Source organism: Megascapheus bottae, chromosome 19, assembly GCF_031878675.1.
Source record: "Megascapheus bottae isolate mThoBot1 chromosome 19, mThoBot2.hap1, whole genome shotgun sequence".
Classification (NCBI taxonomy): domain Eukaryota; kingdom Metazoa; phylum Chordata; class Mammalia; order Rodentia; family Geomyidae; genus Megascapheus; species Megascapheus bottae.
Window position 1 is genome coordinate 34,452,450 of NC_143527.1, and position 10,250 is coordinate 34,462,699.

A 10,250-nucleotide genomic window follows, 5' to 3' on the forward strand; every position below is an offset into this window, starting at 1 on the left:
GGGTGTTTGATTTCCTCTAAATATTGTAAGAGAGGAACAATTTTGGATGACTGGTTAGGATTCTGGTTATGTGTTAACCATAAAATAACATTCCACCCAGATGAGTACCAGAGATGTATGGAAGTCCCTTTCCCAAGGGCCATAAATCAGTCCTTTTGGTGTGTTTTAGCCTGATGTCCACTCCACATACTGCACATGAACTAATAGGTGGGTAACAAAACTGCATGTGATGGGATGCTTGTCATCCATTCGACAATCAATAACACCTATATGACAAGTGCCAGGAAAGCACATGGGAAGTGAAACAAGGCACTGTCCAACATGAAATGAAAGAGTTATATGCCTTTCTGTGTACAGAATGTACAAGGAAATACAAAAGAGGGCCACATGCCACAAGTTTCAAAAGTTTTGCATCTTTACTCTGTCTTTTCAATTGAAACTTGCCATATATACCACTCAAAACACTGTGGTAAGTTGTGCTTAAATCAAAAAATTGATTTTTATTGTTTTTATTTTTATACAAGAAGTTTTCTTTAAAAAGAGAAACATGCTAACATTATTTTAAGATTAATTTGGTTTTATTTTATTTTATTTTTTATTGTCAGGGTAATATATAGAGGGGTTACAGTTACATTTGCCATGTAGTAAATGCATTACTTCTCACACATTGATACCCCTTCTCATGCCTTTGTCTCATTTCCCTCCCTTCACCCCCTCTCAATCATCTTATTTCCCCTCCCCTACCATTTCCTATTTCAAATAAACAAGTAAACTTATATGAACATTCTACCAGGCACTGAGGTCATCACAATTGTAATCCTAGTTACTCAGGAGCCTGAGGTCTGAGGATTGCAGTTTGAAGCCAGCCCAGCCAGAGAAGTCAGTGAGTCTCTTATTTCCCATTAACCACCAAAAAGCCAAAAGTGGAGCTCTGGCTTAAGTGGAAGAGCTCTAGCCTTCAAGATAAAAACATAACACACACACACACACACACACACACACACACACACACACACACACACACACACACACACACATCCTTCTAATAGGAAACATGCATTAATGTCATGCATGCTATGTTGGTTCTACTGATGAATAAATTTCAGAAATAAAATGAAATACTATGCAAATTTCATCATTAATTAAGTGGATCATTCCTGAAATAGGGCATTTGTTAATAAAATCAGGTACCTGTAAGGGGTACACATTAACTGGCTAGTTTATCTTCTTTTTTGCTCAACATGGAAGTCAAGATCTAAGATGTATTAGATCATCTAAAAACATTGAAAATGCATTCTGTCTTTATGTGTTCTCATAACACAAATGCCTCATATAATGTCCTAGATAATGTTTTTCTAACATGTATTGATATACTAATTTTAATAGCATTCTAAAGGGTAAGCCCTAAGCCAACGAAAGGCCAGTTGCAATGCTGGTTGCACACCGAGAGCTCATCAGAGCAGGCCAAGTTTTGTTTTCTGCTTGGATGTCATCATTCTATGTCTATGAAAGCAGAAAACTGGAGAGTGTTTCAGCAGGTCCCTGTCGCTACAAGTTGCTCAAACAGAAATAAAATAGCTTTTCATGCTTATTGATCTTGGACTTTCTGCCATCTTCATGCTCGGTTAACCTGCAGCTCAGTAAGGATGTATTTTGTAAAAGACTCTAGAAGTTTTCTTTCTCCGTGGATGAGACATTTCACATTTTGCCTGCATGCGAAAACCATTTCAATTTTTTTTCCTCCAAATGCATTCTCTCAGTGACTTTAAAAGAATAGTTGATCTTTAAGTAACACATGTGATATTAGTTTTTCCATTTAAAAATAATCACATTATTGCAGACATTTTAATAGCTGTAGAGGTTGCTATGTATTAGCATGATTCATGGTCTTTGACAGCGCTGTCTCTGAAAATCCCCCAGGAGTGCAAAATACGAAACTCTGCACACGTTCAAATTTTACTGCCTGCAGCTAAAAGAGGGGAAAGAACTTAAAATTGTTGAAACCCTTCAACTTTAAAAGCATTAATAGATGGTCCCAGGGGATTAAATCTAAATCTTAATGTGTAAAAATCAAGTTAATAACCAGAGAGATTAATATGGCTGCATTTGATTATTGTGATAATGCAAACAATTAGTACTGCTTAAAGCGAGATGTCTTAGCCTCCTACTTGGCCCTCACATTAGTAAGGCACTGGAAACAAATGGAAATAAAACATTTTACTGGAGCTTTTTCTCCTTCCCTTTGTCTTTCATCACTGTAACTGATTCCTTTGGAAAATTTTATTTCAGACTAGAATTGTAATGGCCATTTTTTATCAAATCCACGGCAGTGAACAAACACTGTTTAATAATAGTTTCATAATTATTCACACATCCTTTCTTAATATCATTTTCTTTATAAATGTGGGTGATAAGTGAAAAATAGAAGGCTGTCTGAGGGGAGTAAAAAGGGAAAAGAAACAAAGGGAAGGTACAGGCACCTTGTAAGGTTTCCATCATTTACTTTTATATTCTTAGGGCTTTCAGGACTGGAAACTCTATAATCTGGAACTTTGTAATCAGTTGTTTTAACTTGATATGAACTCAAAGGAAGCACTGGCAACATTTAGTATGCATTTTCCCTGATGGCATTTTGTGGAGAAAAGGGATAACTTGGCAAACTTGAGTTTACTGTGTGTCTCCTAATACATAGATGTTTGTATTTTTCTTAATCTTATACCAGACCACATCCACCCCCCCAAAAAAATAAATAGATAAAAGAGAGCTATGGGCTGATGAACAGTAGGAAACAAAGGAGTTGGCTTCCAAGGAGTAAATCAGGACATCTGAATAAATGAATCCGATGTCCTGCCAACAATTAACTGATGCTAAAAGACATCGGCCCTTCAAATTGAAACTGACAGGAAGGCATAGAAGCCTTATTTTAAAAAGCCAAGTCATTCAGATATAGAACCTTGAGAAGTCTCAGCAACAAATGGGCATTGCAGTAAACAGATGCCATCTGAAACAGAATCTAATATTCTATTTTTTTAATGACATTATTTTCCCATTGAAGTAGAAAGGTGAAACTGAGAATAAAAAGAGTTAAGAAGACTTGTTTTGAAACAACTGAAACAAAGAAAGCTCAGAGAATGGACACTTTAGTGATTTATTTGTGGGGGTGGCGGGAAGGGGGTTTTCAGACATGTTCTGGCCTATGTCACCTGAAACCTTTCATTTGGCTGCTCAATTCAAATCTGTATGGAGCATCGAATGGGTGTCCCATTTGCTATTTTTGTTTAAGCAGTGTCTGCAGGGAATTCCAGGGGACCATTTTAATAAACAGCAGCAACAATAGAATATTTGTTCTACTCTTCTGCAGAAAAGTATTTGAGCAAAGTGTGTTTGGAGGTAGGGAGTGACTGGCTGTCAGTTGCTGTGGCTCCTCAGCCTGACAGCCTCCTGACAATTACTAATATCAGCAGACTTAATGTGTTTAGTCTAGTTGGAAGGTTTGTGATGTGTTTTCTGATTTCCTGCTTTAAAAATGCACTTTGGCAACAGAACAGTGAGCCATACAATTCTTTTCCTTCCTATAGCACCTTCAAGAAATTGTTACCTTTGTCCCTAATTTATGTTACAAAATAAATTAGTTCCATATACTGCTTAGGTTCTTCTTTTTATTCACTGAAGGTGGGAGCTTGTGTAAAAAGCTAAGGACAATGAGACACCGCAGTGTGGCAGGAGCCTCTCCTGTACCTAGGCTGGGTCAGGATTTGTAACATGCATCCCAGCTGATTTCAGGGGTTTTGGTTTTGGGTTGTTATTTCATTGATGCCAAAAAAATGCCACATTGTCTTTTAAAATCCTTAATGTTGTTTTTCCTCTCCTGCTTTAAAGCAAATTTAGAAAAGATTGTGCAAACCACCTGAAAACTCAGGGAACTTTCTTTGTCTTTTTACCTAGAAGTGAGTTGTACATGCACATTTCTTTTCCTTGCAACTCTTAAAATATTCTGTCCCTTTTCTTGCTGTCAATTTAAAGATACTAAAGAAAAAGGAAAAAAAATCACACAGCAGATTCTTGTAATCCTTACAGCTGTATATACTCATGTATAGCTTTTGCCCATGTTTCATGTTTTGTGTTAAGAATTCAGAATGGGGTTGGAGGCATGGTGCAGGTAGTAGAGTGCCATTTGAACAAAAGTGTCAGATAACAAGTTTGAGTCTTAATCCCAGATCAAAAAAAGATGTCAAAACAGGAGTAGTATTTCTTTTATTTTGTGTTATATGAAGCTTGAAATATAAGCTAATATGTCTATTATTTTGAATTTATAAAGCACATTCAAGTAAACATTGTTTACATGACCATAAATTATCATTATATTTATTCTTTTACTTATAAATATAAGTATAAGCATATTTATAAAACATAAATTTATATATATTCAGGAAAGGAAATACTACAGAGTGATATTTAAAAATAATTTCAGTAGAATGTATTCATTTTTAACTGATAACCATTCTGCTGATCCCATCACCTGTCTGGTCTGTTGCCATCTACAGTGGCTGAGGTTCTACTGTGTTTCCAGTGTCAGTGTACTGCAGGTTGAAAGGGTCAAAGACTGGTGGTCATGATACATTCCCCATTTACTCTGGTTTGTCAGTCTAGGTGCTCTGAAAGCAGCCTACCTTGCCGCCCTAAGGAGTGGACTGGCCTGGAGATCTAGAGGGTAACGGGATAGGGTAGAAAGGTGTGTGTGGGGAGGGTTCCAGATCTTCAGCCTCATCCTAATGCCTGTTCTTTGGACACCATCTTCTCTTTGGTGCTCTCCTGCCTCGAGCTACCTTCTCTAATGTGTATGCTGGCATCACTTTAACAATAAAGTGATAGGAACAGGTTTGAGAGTCATAATTTATATTGAAAAATTGTTGAACTTTTAAATAAATTTTTCAAATAAAGTAAAAAAAAAGAATGTATTCATTTTTTCTTTTTTAAAAAAGCTTAATACTTTAGTCTCAAAAACTTCTTTTTATTATACTTATGTTCTCTTTGCATGAGTCAGTATACAAACAACAGAGATTGTAGAAAACATGTCTAAAGAGCGATTAATGCATGCTAAGGAAAATAGCCTTTATCTCATACTCAAGAACACTTTTACTTCTAGCTAAAAATAATTATTCATGAGGATATAAGCATATTACCTCTTTCTAAAGCAAAACCCAATAACTTGCTTCTTTTTTTAAGTATAGGGGCATCTTATCGAAAGCGTGGAATGTAAGGGGAAAATTCACAAAAATCTCTGTAGTTTGGAGGAAACTGCTATCATTTATATTTATATACATATGTGTATATATATCTTTTGTTTGTGGGAAAAATAATTAGGTTCTTTGTATTAAAGGCATACTTTCTAGATTGTTTCAGAGTTAAGAAAGGAGGATTCTTGTTTCTTGAAAACAAAAATCTTCAAAGCAAGCTTGCCTGAATGGGATTGGGAAGCAGGAGGAGGTCTGCCTTCCAGGTCAGCAGGTAGCTTGGTGCACCCATCTTTCCCTGGCCAGGGTGATTTCCTGCTGTTTGCCCTGGAATGACCTGGAAGGAGGTTAATGATTCCAAAGAAGGACTTGTCCCTCAGGGAAAATTTAATCTTGTGACCTCTTTAGAGAAAAAGGTCTAACTGTCCATTTCTCTTAAGTCATAGATGCCCTTCATTTAACTTACATTGAGCTGTTTTATTTTCTTCAAAAACACAGTTGAAGTGACTGCTGGAATTCCTTTAACCCTTGAACTGGATGGGTTTAAAAATGAAAGCACCGTGCAGACTGTGACTTACTATTCTCTTTGAAATCTCTGTATTTTACACTTTCTCAAAAAATATTGACAGTCCTTATAAACACCATCACAGCAAAGTCCAAGATCAAATGCCATTTGTCTGGCTGAAGAATTGCCTTTTTTTTTGGCTGCACACACACACACACACACACACACACACACACACACACACACACACACACGTTCCAAATAATACTCATACAATAGTAAGTCATACAATAATAACTTTTATTGCTTGAAAAAATAATGTTACTTTTGTAACATTTTGATATTTTTCCTCTGTTTTTTTTCTCTTTTCGGTTTGAGTTCATTTAATGGTGCTTTCAGTGTACTAAGATCATTAAGATATGTGTAAATGAAACAAATATCTCTTCAGAGAGGATTTAAGATTATGAAAACAATATCACCTTCATCTAACCAAACAGTTTCAATTTTTTTCCTACCTAAATATACAGTCACGAATGGATCAAATTCAGTGTCAGAATATAGTAAAATAGAACTATAATTATTTTATTGTTCTCATGGGCTGAGATTCCTGGTGCAATGAATTCTTATTGGTAAAGTGAAAACAGAAACTGCCTTGTGCCCAAAGTTGTCAGTTCCTTAAAAACTACTTTTTATTCTGCAACAAATCAAGGACATTTTTTTAGCATGATCTTGTTACTCAACTTTACTGCCAACACAAGGTGAAAAGAGTGTTTCTTAATGTTTTAGTATCATAACGTTCTATTTGGAAACATAGCTAAATTCAGAATGTTGTGATTCCTGTGAACATACAACATAGCTCATGCATGGACTCTCTAACACTTACTATGCTATATTGACCACAGTATCTAATATTTTTCTATACCTTCAATTGGAATAGAAGCCACTCTGAAACAGAAAAACATAATACAAAAACCACCAAAGTAAAGACCAACTCATCAACTAGTTTTTGTTTTAATTTATGGCGCTTTTTTACTGCTCAATAGGAAAGATAGCCAGGACACATTTTCCCCTCAAGTTTTCATGAAACTGCAAAATACATTATCAGATGAGACAAAGACCAGTTGTTTGTGAATAGGAAAACAAGAAAATAACAATACCTCACACAGTAGATCATTTTCTACAGCAACTTTTGTATGCACAATTCTAATTTTTAAGCCATTTGATGATATTTCTGGTTCTTGGGGAGAATCATAATTCTCAGGGTTTTTGTAAAAATCAAATAATATGGAAATTTTGTGTACCAGGAATTGTTCTAAGAGCTTTATAGTTAAGAAAACTAAAGCCCTGAGAAATGATAAATTTTTTGTTAGGTTATTGTGTTATTCAATCATTGTGACAAAGTACCTGAGAGTACAACTTTAAAGGAGGAAAGATTAATTTGGGCTCACAGTTTCAGAAGCGTCTGGCTCTGGGGGTTTGGCCCTTTTGGTTTGACCCTGTGGTATGGCAGTACATTGTGGCAAATGGGAGCCCGTAATGGAGAAGACTGTCTACCTTATGGCAGGCAGGAACCAGAGAGGAAGAGTGTGGGGTCCTAGAATCTGTGCCTAAGGGTGCACCACCAATGATATAACAGCCTCCCATCAGAATCCAGCTCTCACCACTTCCAGCACCTCCTAACAGTGCCATAGGCTAGCAAACGTGTCTTTTACTCTTGGACCTTGGGAATACTTAGCCAAACAATGGCAGGAAAAATATGGGTAATGAAACAGTAAGGCTGAGATTCTTTAACCTTAGAGGCTGAGTTTGTATTAGCAAGTCCAAAACCGTATTCCTCTGTGTCCTCTTCAACCCTTGGTAAGCCTTTGCCAGCCTTTAATTTGGTTGATAAGGCTACTATTTTCTGTTGTATGCAAGCCAGGCATCTGGGCAACCTCACTTCTTCCTACACTTCCATATAAACAACCATAAAATGTGAGATTTGATGTCTAGATTTCTCCTTTGGGCTTTTCTACAACTTTGTGCCTAGTGTCATGCTCAAAGTGAGTTGTGACCCTTTATACTTTATCTCTTTTCTTTTTCCAACACTATGTGATTTTTTTTTTTTAGAACACACAAATCTTCTTGTTATTCCTCTGCTTTGGTCTTTCAAGAGCCGGCGATACCAATAGGCCTCCTAATCATCTCACCCTCTCTCCATGTATCCTTCTCACCTGACACTTCCAACTATCTATAGTTTTCTGCAGAGTGGGATGTTAGCCTTTGTAAATTGTGCTCTTTCCTTTTCATATGCTGAGAATTTTACTTTATCTAGAAAGCAAATGTGTGAGCATCCTCCTAGCTTGGACTCTTTCTTAAGAAACAAATCCATGCTTCTTTATCTCCAAATGGTATTAATTAGCTCATTCTCTAGGTTACCTAAGGGCTTAACAGTTCTACCTCTTTCTGCTATTCTCATGTAACAAAATCAGTTATTTACATGTCTTCCCCTTCCCAATAAAGAATGAATTCCTTCAGGCAAAGGCCTTTTATTTCCTTGTGATTTTTATACTGTGTCTGGCACATAATAAGTTCCTTATAAAGTGTTGAATTCCAAGAAGTGAGTGGTCTTCAGGGCTGAATGTTGCAGTGAGTCAAGCGGGAAGGACATAGGGATAATATGATAATTCTGGAAACGTAGGTGTCATTGGTAACTTGCCCTAGGCAAGTCCTAGAGAGGCAGCAGGTAGGAAGGGAGCATTATCTGGGGTATTGGTTTAAGACTATGTAACTATAAATTTTAATATATTGCTTTTAAATGGCAAACAATTCTATTATTACTTAATAGAATTTTCTTTAAAATATAGACATTTTTATTTTATGATTTGGATGAATCATTTCAGAGTGTGCCCCTATTTACGGTGACCCAAGGTTTAAATTTTCTCAATCTTTTTCTCTTTTTCTCTCTACACACACACACACACACACACACACACACACACACACACACACACACATATGTATTGCTGATACACTGTAGGATTTCATACAGTATATACTCTGTTAGTAATTGCTCACTGCTGAAATTTTTGAGACTTTTTTTTTGCCAGTCCTGGGCTTGAACTTAGTGCCTGAGCACTGTCATTGGACTTTCTCAAGGCTAGAGCTCTACCCCTTGAGCCTCAGCACCATTTCTGGATTTTTTTCTATGTATGTGGTACCAAGGAATTGAACCCGGGTCTTTGTGGATGCAAGGCAAGCACTCTACCACTAGGCCAAACTCCCGGCCCCTCACTGCTGAAATCTATCTAGGCTGAAGACTACAAGTGATTTGACTCTGTTATTGCAGGGTGGAATTGAGATCAGGGAATTTATAATAGAATAAACTCTTTTGTGAATGATATGAGAAAAGGCCTGATGCTATGTCTGCTGGTAGATAAGGAATCTGCTCTTGAGAAAGGAAAGTTCTGCTCCAATAGCAATCAGCCAGAAATCTCTAAGTCTGGCCCTACACAGGGAGCCTGTTACACATGGGTGAGATCACCTGTATAGCTGTTGCTGTCCTCAGGGCTGGCAGATACATCTGTATCTCCCAGAGATGCCTGCTCTGCCTAATTCACACTAAGGCACTGTTTTGCTTAACCTTGTCCCACAGAAATCCCTCCATCACTAATCTATTTTATTTGCCCTACTTCTCACCTATCTCTGCTGTTAACATTTTATTAAAGTAGAATGGCCAGAATTACAGCACTATCTCAGCAGTAGGTGAACAAAAGCTTTGTCCAACAATTAGCTAATATTTCTAGTATAATTGAATCCTTAGATGAAGTGAAAAAAGATTTATAACAGGTGCTCAGGCTTGTAATCCTACCTACTCAGAAAACTGAGATCTGAAGATTGTGGTTCAAAACAGCCAGTGCACAAAAATGCATGAGACTCTTATCTAACCACCAGAAAACCAGCAGTGGTGCTGTGGCTTGGCATGGCAGAAAGCTAGCCTTGATCTGAAAAGCTTAAGCTCAGTCCCAAAGTTCAAGCCCCATGACAAGAGAGAGAGAGAGAGAGAGAGAGAGAGAGAGAGAGAGAGGAGAGAGAGAGAGAGAGGGAGAGGGAGAGGGAGAGGGAGAGGGAGAGGGGAGAGGGAGAGGGAGAGGGAGAGGGAGAGGGAGAGGGAGAGGGAGAGGGAGAGGGAGAGGGAGGGAGGGAGGGAGGGAGGGAGGGAGGGAGGGAGGGGAGGGAGAGAGAGAGAGAGAGAGAGAGAGAGAGAGGAAGAAAGAAAGAAAGAAAGAAAGAAAGAAAGAAAGAAAGAAAGAAAGAAAGAAAGAAAGATTCATGAAACAAGAGTAGCTCACATTACCTTTCCCATGATGTGACAACTCCATCTCTTTCTTCCAACTCAGCACTCTGTGACATCACACCGGTCATTTGAAATTGACTGTTAAAAAAAAAAAAAGATTTACACCACAGGTATTGGTTATGCTGCAAATTAAAGCCTGATCCTCAAAGAGCTGATATCTCAGCACACCACAGAA